The sequence below is a fragment of the Carlito syrichta genome, unplaced genomic scaffold (assembly GCF_000164805.1).
Source record: "Carlito syrichta isolate Samal-C Ts95f unplaced genomic scaffold, Tarsius_syrichta-2.0.1 Scaffold138565, whole genome shotgun sequence".
NCBI lineage: Eukaryota > Metazoa > Chordata > Mammalia > Primates > Tarsiidae > Carlito > Carlito syrichta.
Genome location: NW_007082661.1, coordinates 42,974 through 53,656, shown reverse-complemented (window position 1 = coordinate 53,656; position 10,683 = coordinate 42,974). Strand labels below are relative to the sequence as shown.

Genomic DNA, 10,683 nt, shown 5'->3' with positions numbered 1-10,683 from the left:
GTGCTTCTCTTTACCTTGAGGGTACCATGAAATATCTGCTCTCAGACTATGTCTATAACATTTTGTTCATGTAGAAAGAGTTCATTTCATTTGGTTAATCATGTCACTTCCTCATATCTGACTCACTCAGGAAGATGTTTTTCAGTGAAACTTACTATTAGGAATTTTACAGAAGGAGTGTTTAATAAAACCATGTATATATGTGCAGGCATGCAGATGCCTGTATTTTACAAGGTTCTTTGAATTGTTCTGCTTCCTCCTACAGTAGCAAGAATGGCAGAGAGTGCCTCCTAATCAGGAAAAGAAAAAAATGGGAAGAAAGGAAGAAGGAAGGAAAGAGGACAGAAAGGAAGGAGGGAGGGAGAGAAGAAACATACAGGCACATGAAGAAAAGTGGAGAAGGCACACAATAAATTATAAGTAGTATTTATTCCATATGTGATGTCAGGTTTATCCAGAAATAAGGTACCTATAAATAACTTAATAATTCAAATATTATGTCACTGATGAAAAACTATATAGTAACATGAAAATTCTTACTGAAAATATTCATTTTAAATGTAATATATGAAGTTGTATGCCACATATTTTTAAACATGACAATAAAAAAACTGGGAGGAAATATATCTGAATGTTAACTAGCTGTATGTATGCAAGTTATATTCATTTTTCTTCATCTTTCTTTTTGAATTTTCTTAAATGAATGATACTATTTTGTACAATTAAAATAATATATGCCACATAAACTTTATTTTATTAGAGGTGGTTCTGGTAAAATGAAGTGTAGAACTCAATCCATCATCCATATAATTCATGATGTCTCTTTAAGCAAATGGGAATTTTACCATCCTATCCACACAACTCTTTTTCTTAAACTCTACAGCCTAGATTAGCTCTTTTGAGCTAGGAGAATCTGCATTAGAATCACATGAGGCATTTTATAAGAATGCAGAAGATGAGACCGCCCAGTCCCAGAGATTCTTCTTCAGTAGGCCTGGATCGAACTCAAGTGTGCCCATGTCACTGTGTTCCTTGGCCCCCACCATTCTTGACTAAGACTTTCCTGCAAGCACTCACATCCCTTTCCTATGCTCATATTGCAAGAATTTTGGGTTATCTTTGTTTCTTCCTTAATTCAAACTACTACTCAAAACAACTCTGGACATAATTTAAATTGCATGCCCAAGAAAACATAGATTAGCTTTTTTTCTGAACACTATTTATTTTCAGTAAATCCTGCCATTTCATATGCTCTTAACTTCAATCTATCTCAGTCCCTTTGAGTCCATGATTATACCATTTTTGCTCAAGATAGTTATCTTCATTCTCTTCACTGTGTCTCTTTCCACCATTCATGACTCCTTAAAAGTTTAAAAGGTAAAGCATGTGAATTTTCTTTTGGTGTTTTATCCTCCCTCTCGTTCCATCATCACCTATCTTAGGTCATTTTTCCTGAGGTGTCAGAATTCCACAGTGGAAAAAAGGTGAAGCAGAAAAAATGAAACTGAGAGAAGAATGCTCCACCTATGGACTGTTAGACAGGATGTGAAAGGAGTGTACTTTTGGTTTTGCTTCTATTTTTTGGATTTTAACAGCAAAACCGCCTAAACTTCTGAAAACCACATTATCATGCATGGGGAATACATTTATGATTTTTTTAATTCTTAGAAATAATTACTAAGACCTTTAATCACTTAAAGTGTAGATGACATAAATAAAACTTTCATTTGCTGCGATCCGTTCTACTCTTTCTTTATCATTTTATCGTCACTGGGTTATTTTCTCAATATTAATAGCTAGGAGTAGTATAATCTTTTAACAGATATGTCCTCTGGAATCTTTTAAAAATTCCCTCCAGTGTGAGGTAGTATAAAAAATAGCTATAGTAAGGCTTTTGACTGATTCATTCATCTTGCTCATGGTCTGCTAGTGCATCCAAATCTGGTAAAAAACAAAACAAGACAAAAAAAAAAAAACCTGTTTTTTTGGAAGTGTCAAATACTTAATTGAGCTTACCTAAAACAGGGAAACTATGGAGAAATTGTAAATATTGCCTTCTGGTAAGTGGCGTGTATGTTATATTATGTACCATTAATATACTAATGTTAATAAACATAATAATACGATTATATTTAAATAAACATAGTGGAGAAAATACAAATCTGGAATACAATTATTAAAAAGTAGAGGCATATTTGTCCAACTGTGGTACTAGGGTTTCCTACGTCAAAATCTTTTGGGATCCCTCACAACGACATGGAATTCAGGACTCTACCCAACACGAAAGCCAAAGGATATCTGGGGGTGAGAGACACAGTCTGTAATTATCAACCCCCCAATAATATTTTAGTAAGCACTTATATAAATGGATATCCTGCTATTATGTCAATAAATAAAGAGATGAGTACATAAGAATGAGAGAGAGAGAGAGAGACAGACAATTTAATCTGTAGTTTTCAGGTTAACATTTTATGTATTTTAGAAATTGCTGCAGAGTTCTTCCCATTGCTCATACAGATTGAATGTTAAAATACATTTAGTCTCCATTATTAAAATTCTTTATAGATATGAGTTATCCAGTGTAAATTCCTGGGGATACGTCTCTTTGCTTAATTCACTTGGTAGTTAAAAATCAGACTCGCTTCTTTAGTAAAATGGTCTCTCAGCATGCCAAGCAGGTCGAGTTTCCCAGTCAGAGTGTTCTTAGCCCCTTGTGTGTCTCCCTTTGACACTTGTAGCACCTTCAGTTTCACATATTTCTGTCTTTATTTTACCCCTGGATGAACAACTTATCTCCCCAACTAGAACTTTAGACCACGGGGCTCAGGCCCATGTTTGTTTCATCCATCATTATATCAACAGTATCTAACACAGTGCCTCTTACACAGAGATGTCAACAAATGTTTCTGGCACATTTCTTGATACTGGACAGGTAGAAAAGGAAACCTAGTCTTCCAAAAGTTCCTCCTATTAACTAGTTAACCTATGGGTGCACAAACTACTCAAAACTATCTTCTCCCTTTCCATCTATCTCTCTTAATTCCCTACTCTCTGTTTCACCACTGCCTTGCCAACTGGACCTCACTTCGCTTAGAGAAAATACTCAACAGTTCTCTCCTTCACTTCGCTTAGAGACAATACTCAGCAGGTCTCTCCTTCCTGTTTTCACCACACCTTCTAAGTACAAGTTATCCTTCCCAACTACTAAGGAAAGGCAATATCCTTCCAACTTAAGGATACAAATCCATCCATTCCTCCTTGGATCACACTTCTCAGGTGAACTCCCATTTCTGAAGATAATTCCTGCTTGCACCTTGAGCCAATAATGGCTCACACATCTAACAAAGACAACTATGGCCTTGAAATTAGGTGTGAATGGGCTGGAATTATCCAGCCTGCATTTAAATACTTGTTTTGCCACTTATTAGCTATTGGTTTTGGGCAAATTACTTGGACAAGTTTTCTGGGTCTCATATTTCTTATCTGTATAGCCGAGTTAATAGATCTGAGCCTATAAAGCTGTTGTGTGGATAAGATGGAGCTATAGACTGCCTAGTACCAAAAAGTCATATTTGGCTCCGAGTAAACTCTCAACAAATATCAGTTATTATCAAAATAGACATCTTGATTTCCTTCACTATATGTCAGTTATTAGTTAAATATCTTTACCTGATCTGATAGCCCCTTCTCATCACGTCTTTACTCTCAAATACCATATATATATATATATTTTTAAGTCAGAGTCTCACTCTGTCACCCAGGCTGGAGTACAGTGGCACGCTCACTGCAGCCTCGACCTGCTGGGCTCGGGTGATCCTTCCACCTCAGTCTTCCAAGTAGCTGGAACCACAGGCATGTGCCATCACACCTGGCTAATTTTTTGACTTATTGTAGAGATGAGGTCTCACCATGGTGCTCAGGCAATCCTCTTGCCTCAGTCTCTCAAAGTGCTTGGATTACAGGCTTGAGCCACCACATTCAACTTCATATACCAGATTTTAAAAATACCACTTTGTCACCACTTTCTACTCCATTCTTATCTATTGAAAATGGTCACTAATACCTGAAAAGACATGCCTGATAACTGGGAATCTACACTGGATTGTTATCCACATCAGACACTGGGCCTTTCCGCTGTACAACCCATACCCCAATGATTCTCTCTCTTCTTCCTCCTCACTTTTAGATACTAGGGTTATCAAACACTGGTTGTCCCAAGGTTAAGAGTTGGAACACCTCATTCTCAAACTAACTTTAGTCCTAAGAATTGTGCCATTCTTTCTATCTTGCATATGCTCAAATTGCGTATACCAGATTCTTGTTTACTCATGAATTGGTATTTAAATCAATGATAGAGTATAGCACTACAAAGCAATTCAGTTCAAATAATTTTTATTTGAAATGGGTGAGATACTAAATATTTTAAAGAGTAAAGCATGTCTAGAGAAAAAGTTCATAAAATTCAGACTGAAATTGATTTTTATTTTTGACTTGGGGTCTTACTGTGTCACCTAGGCTGGAGTGCAGTGGCAAGATCTTGGCTCACTGCAACCTCAAACTTCTGGGCTTAGGTTATCCTCCCACTTCAGCCTTGCATGTATCCAGGGCTACAGGCATGCACCACCACACCTGGCTAATTGTTTTTATTTTTATTTTTTATAAAGATGATGTCTGCCTTGTAGCCAAGCTGTTCTCGAACTCCTGGGCTCAAACTCCTGGATTTTTTGTTTAATTATCAGAAATACTAAGATCAAGAATATAATCTTAGTAATTGAGCATTACAAATTATCTGACACGATGATTGGACTGGTCATAAGCAAGTTATGAGGATTTTTTCCACAGTGTCTTCACTATTATTTGCTTACCCTAAATCAGGCAGATGATAGTTTTACATCCTTCATCTTGTATAATTTCAAGCAGAAATCGTTTTCTAGTTGGCAGCCTCTTGGAGTTCTAGAAAGTTTTAAAGGGTTCAAACTATGTTTTATTTTATTTTTTTATTTTATTTTAAAGTTGTGGAGTACAAGTCAGGATTGTGTACATAAGTGGTTAAAGTACAGGTGACGTTTGGGGCCTCCTATTGGACCTCACTTCACCTAGACTAGGATGAGATACGCTTATTGATGTTAAGTGCCATCCCTCCCCTAGCAGTATCTGGTTACGCAAATCCGTTTTTTGTAGTATTATGATAGGTGTTCAGGTCTACTTATGAGTGAGAACATGTGGTAATCAGTTCTTGATTTCTGTGATAGATCACTGAGTATGATAGACTCCAAATCCATCCAAGTTGCTGCGAAGTTCATCATTTGTTCCTTCTTTATGGCTGTGTAATAGTCCATTGTGTATATATACCACATTTTTAAATATAGTCCAGTTTCAATGGGCAGCATGGTTGGTTCCATGTTTTTGTTATTGTGAATAGTGTTGCAATAAATATATGTGCAGTTATCTTTCTTGTAGAATGATTTGAGTTCCTCCGGGTATATTCCCAGAAGGGGGTTGCTGGATTGTATGGAGGGTCAATTTCTAGTTCTCTTAGAAATCGCCACACTGTTTTCCATAGAGGTTGAATTAGATTTCACTCCCACCAACAATGTAGAAGTGTTCCTTTTCTCCACATCCTCGCCAGCATGCTGTTGTTTTATTAATGATGATCATTCTTTCTGGAGTTAAGTGGTATCTCAAATCTCAATGATTTGCATTTCTGTGATGATTAGTGAGGCTCAGCATTTTTTCATGTGTCTGTTGGCTGCTTATATATCTTCTTTTGAGAAGTGTTTATTCATGTCTTTTGCCTATTTTTTTAATGGGGCTGTTTGTTTGTTTTTTTCTATCTGGCACGTTTGAGTTCCTTGTAGAGCCTGGATGTTAGGCCTTTGACAGATATATAGTTGACAAATATTTTTTTCCCTTTCTGTGAGCTGTCTCCCCACTCTCCTGATGGTTTCTTTTGCTTTGCAGAAGCTTTTCAGTCTGATGAGGTACCATTTGTCTATCTTATCTCCTATGGCATTGGCATCTTTATTATAAGGCTATGATCATCAAAACAGCCTGGTATTGATACAAAAACAGGCATATATATCAATGGAACAGAATAAAGATTCCGGAAACAAAACCTCATTTTCTCAACTAATTCATCTTTGACAAAGTATCCACCAACAACCCCTGGGGAAAGGAGAACCTATTCAGTAAACGGTGCAGGGAAAACTGACTGACCACATGCAGAAGAATGAAACAGGACCCCCATCTATCACCATACACAAAAATCAACTCTAAATGATCAAAGGCCTAGGTACAGGCCTTTGTAGGATGATTTTTTTTGTAGAATGATTTGAGTTCCTCCGGGTATATTCCCAGAAGAACTATAAGACCCTTAGAAAATGCAGGCGACACCCTCATGGAAACTGGAATAGGCAACCAATTCCTGATCAAAACTCTATATCTTCTTAAATATAAAATCCCAGCTTCAATCACCAGGGCAGATTACCAACCAAAGTAAGTGCATTTGTCTCTGGCAGCTGTCTTGAATATCATAATAACCCTGTTTGAAAAATAGTACTTGTGATCCAAAATTACCTCACAATTTCATGATTAAGACAAAATGGATTTGAGAGAACATTGATGCCTTTATCTTACAGAAAAATGCTATAAATACTGGCACACAGAAACGTAAGATGAAAGTTACAAGTATCACCAGAATATTCACTCAGAGAATGTTACCTTGCAGACAGCTATGCATAAAGCAGTGACTTTAAAATTCATCAAACTTAAATGATTGCTGGACTCTATAGTGCCTTAAAATAACACTCTTTTTCTTAACAAATGTTTATGGAGTATGTACTATGCCCCCCCCAGGCACTTCACCAGCCTTGAAATAAGAGTGACAGTTCTTGTTCCAAACAGCTAAAGTCTATTTAGAGAGTGGACATATGAAAAATAGATGCAACATTAGAAGCCCACAAACCACAAATTTACTCCAATAAGATAAAATGCATCGTTTATTTTCCCTAGGAAAACTGAGAACTAGAGATAATATTTGAGCAAAGATTTGGAGGATAAATAAGAGTTTGCTACCTAGTCACTGAAATAGAAAAGCTCAATATCTACCTATCATAAATTGTATTTTTTAAATCGGAAGTATACTGTTTTTGTTTTGTTTTGTTATTGTTTTTGTTTTGTTTTGTGTTAGCTTTTATTTTATTTTATTTTATTTTATTTTTTTGAGTTGGAGTCTCACTCTGTCGCCCAGACTGGAGTGCAGTGGCCGCTCCAGGGCACCGCAGCCTCGACCTGCCGGGCTCCGGCGATCCTTCCGCCTCAGCCTTCCAAGTTGCCGGAATTACAGGCGCGCGCTACCACGCCCGGCTGATCTTTTGATTTATTGTCGAGATGAGGTCTCGCTGCCCAGGCGGGTCTCGAACCCGCGGGCTCAGGCCATCCACTCACCTCAGCCTCCCAAAGGCGCGGGATTACAGGCTGAGCCACCGAGCCCGGCTGTGTTAGCTTTTAGAAAGAGAATTTTATGTGGAATGAAAATATAGCTCCTGTCCCTCCAGCCTCCCCTGGGGAGGGACGAGGGGGCTGGGTGGGGGTGGGAAGATGGTCTCTCAGAGGACAGGTGAGCTTTCTTGGTACAAAAATTCTCCATAGTAGCAATGACCAAAGCCAGGTGCTAGCTCCAGCCCGGGGCCAGGATGGGTCAAGCTGGGAACCACCCCTGACCCGCCGCGAGGGAAAAAGAAGTGAAGGAGGTGAGCAGCGGCGTCTGGGGCTGTGGCCTACCGGTCGACATTCTCCATGCGGCCCAGCAGCTCCTCCAGGCGGCCAGTGCGCTCCCCCGGCTCATGACCCGCGCCCTCAGGGCCCGCAACTCCCGCATCACCTCCTCCCGCTTCCCAGCCTTCCCGGCTCCAGCCAGGCTGCCGCTGGGAGTGGCATCAGCAGTGGCGGCAGCGGACTGAGCGGGTGGCGCCTGGGGCCACAGTGGGCCGGCTGTTGGACGGCACGTTGCCCTGGCTGACCTTCAGGTCCTGCTGATCGCGGGGCACGGAGGCCTCCCGGAGCGAGGTGAGGGGGGGGGCTGCATCCCGCCCTCTCACCTGCTCCGTCCGCCTCCAGGGAGGCGCCTTGGGCCAGACGGTTTTCCCATACAGATCTTCCTGGAAGAAGTCGGACTTTCTTGGCACAGGCAGGCGATGGCCTCACCCTTGAGCGCCTGCAGTTTGTAGCACGGGGCGACCTCGCACTTGGCGACCTCCAAGCGCCTCTTGGGCGTGCTGCCCATGCCCCTCTGGGGCTCCTTGCGGGTGAACGTGTTCAGGAAGTGGATGGAGTGGGGGTCGTCTGTGATCTCAAAGTACTAGAGGCTGGAGTCGCCCTTGCCGCAGACGTAGACCACGCTGGTGTCCAGGTCATTGAAGGGCAGGGCCCGGTTGCTCGAGTCCAGCTCCTGCAGGGCCATGGACCCCTCGAGGTTTGCTGGGTCCCAGAGCACCAGCTGCCGCTCGCTCGTGTGACTGAAACCCCTGGTGAACACCTTTCCGTCTGCCAGGAAGATGGCCCTCAGGGACCAGGGGCCGGGGGCCCTTCTGAGCTTTCTCCAGCTCTGCCACCAGGGTGCCACGGTGAGAGTCGACGATGCGTACATTTTTGTCCTTGCAAGCCGAGCAAAAGAAGCTGCCGTTGTGGTTCCAGCTGACGCGGTGTAGACGAGGTCAGGGTGCAGGGTGTCCAGGTGGTAAAGCTCCCCCGCGGTGCCCACGTTCCAGATGAGTATCACGTTGTTACAGCCTGCACTGAGCAGCACGTTTCGGGCTATTGGGTGCCAGGTGACAATACCCACTGGTTTGATATATCCTTCTAGCACCACCACCGTCTCCGTCAGTGGGGAGCTCAGCCCGTTCTCTAGGATCTGCAAAACCACGACTGTGCAGTCCTCCCAGCAGTTGGCGATGACTTCGCCGTTGTGGGGACACCTGTCAATGTCCAGGAAAGGTCCTGCAGTCCGTGTTGCTTAGCGGTAGCACCAGGATGGTGCCCCCGCTGCTGGCCTCCACAATCACTGCCAGGATCTTGGGCTTGATGGCGCAGAAAGTGCTGTCCCAGGTAACACGGAACACTCGAATGTCCTCATAGCACTGGTCATTCTTGACCGACTGTTCAAACACATGCTGGAATTTGCTCTGCCATACCACTTTGCAGAAGGACCTGTCAGGGGCGCCGGGGGCTGCAGCACCGACCTCAGGCGGCTCCTAATCCCGGCCCTTGGGAAGCAGGAAACCGACTTTGTTCATGTGAACTGTCTGGGCATGTAGATTTGGGTATTTCAAGGTATATCACTAAGCACTGACTGGAAGTCTGGAAAAAACTGAGAAAGTTGTCACAAGTTTAAAATGCAAACAGAAAGAAGGGGGAAGTCTTCCAACTAGGCTACATTTCTAAGATGATAGGGGTTTAGTTTAGGTGATAAGACAGAAAGTTTGCTGCCAGGGGATGCACCTCCTGTTGGACAAGTGTGAGGACACTTGGTCCTCACTCTGTAACTGAGAATTTCCATTTCAGCTTTTGAGAAACTGCTTTAAGCCCTTTCTTTTCTTTTTAAATTCAACCACAACCATAGTGTAACTTGAGATTTTAAGTCTTTTTCTTTCTTAGCTTATACTTTAGAGATTTATCTTTCGTTTCTACTCTAATTATGCACTTGCTTGAGAAATTCCAGAGGCTGAATAACAGCAGAGTCTGGAGACCCCACAACCGAATTATCTGATGCCCGCAGTTGGGATTATTATCAGCCCTCCTAGTGGACAATGATTCAAGATAACCGTGGAAGCAAGTCTCCAGGTGGAGAACGATCTGAGATAACTGTTGAAGGAAGATCAGCTCCCTGTACTGCCCCCAGATATTCCTCATTCCATCTTTTCCCCTTAAGATCCTCTATCCAGTCTAAAATTTTGGAATGGTTTATTTGAGTCATGAACCTGGTCATTTTCCCATCTGCTGGCTTTTGAAATAAAGTCACCTTCCTTACACTAAATCTCATGCTTGTTTATTCAGGGCTGCAAGCGACAAGTAGCCGAAATTGCAATAGGTAAAAACTTCTTCAACTGAAAATGAGATGTGGAACTTGATCAGCATTCACCAAACAAAGGTCAACTCCACCAAGCATCAAATGCCTGTGCCTTTTTCCCTGCCTCCACCATTCTGGGGATACATCTCCTTTCTTTCCCTCACCTCCTCCTTTCCTTCCTTTTCTTGGCATCCTCATTCTAGAGGTTTCCATAAACACAAAGGTGTTTCACCTTTCCCACTGAACATATAGCTACCTAGTTGACAAACCATGGAAGAGATAACTTTAAAAGAGTCTTTCAACAATAAAATTCTGTGATAATTAAGAGACAGTTATTCTTTTTTTCAAATACAATTTAAATTCTAAAAATGTGACTGTGAATTAAAAACATAGTGGGAAACAAAATCAAACTCATTATTTTTCATGTTTTTTGTGTGAAAAATAGGAGAGTCAATGTAGAAAACAAAACTATGAATTTGTCTCTTTTCCCTTTTATAAGAGGCTTGAATATTGAGCCACCGGCCTTTACATTTGATTAATATAGCTATAACCTCACATATTAAAGTTCAGAATGTGTTCCCAGGTGAATTCCAGGTAATTCCATTGCTATTTGGCAA

The 10,683-nt window shown here is 41.5% G+C and overlaps 1 pseudogene; it reads right to left on the bottom strand.

Moving 5' to 3' along the window:
* Positions 1-7,778: 7,778 nt before the first annotated feature.
* On the bottom strand, positions 7,779-9,293 carry LOC103251280 (annotated as a pseudogene).
* Positions 9,294-10,683: the final 1,390 nt, after the last annotated feature.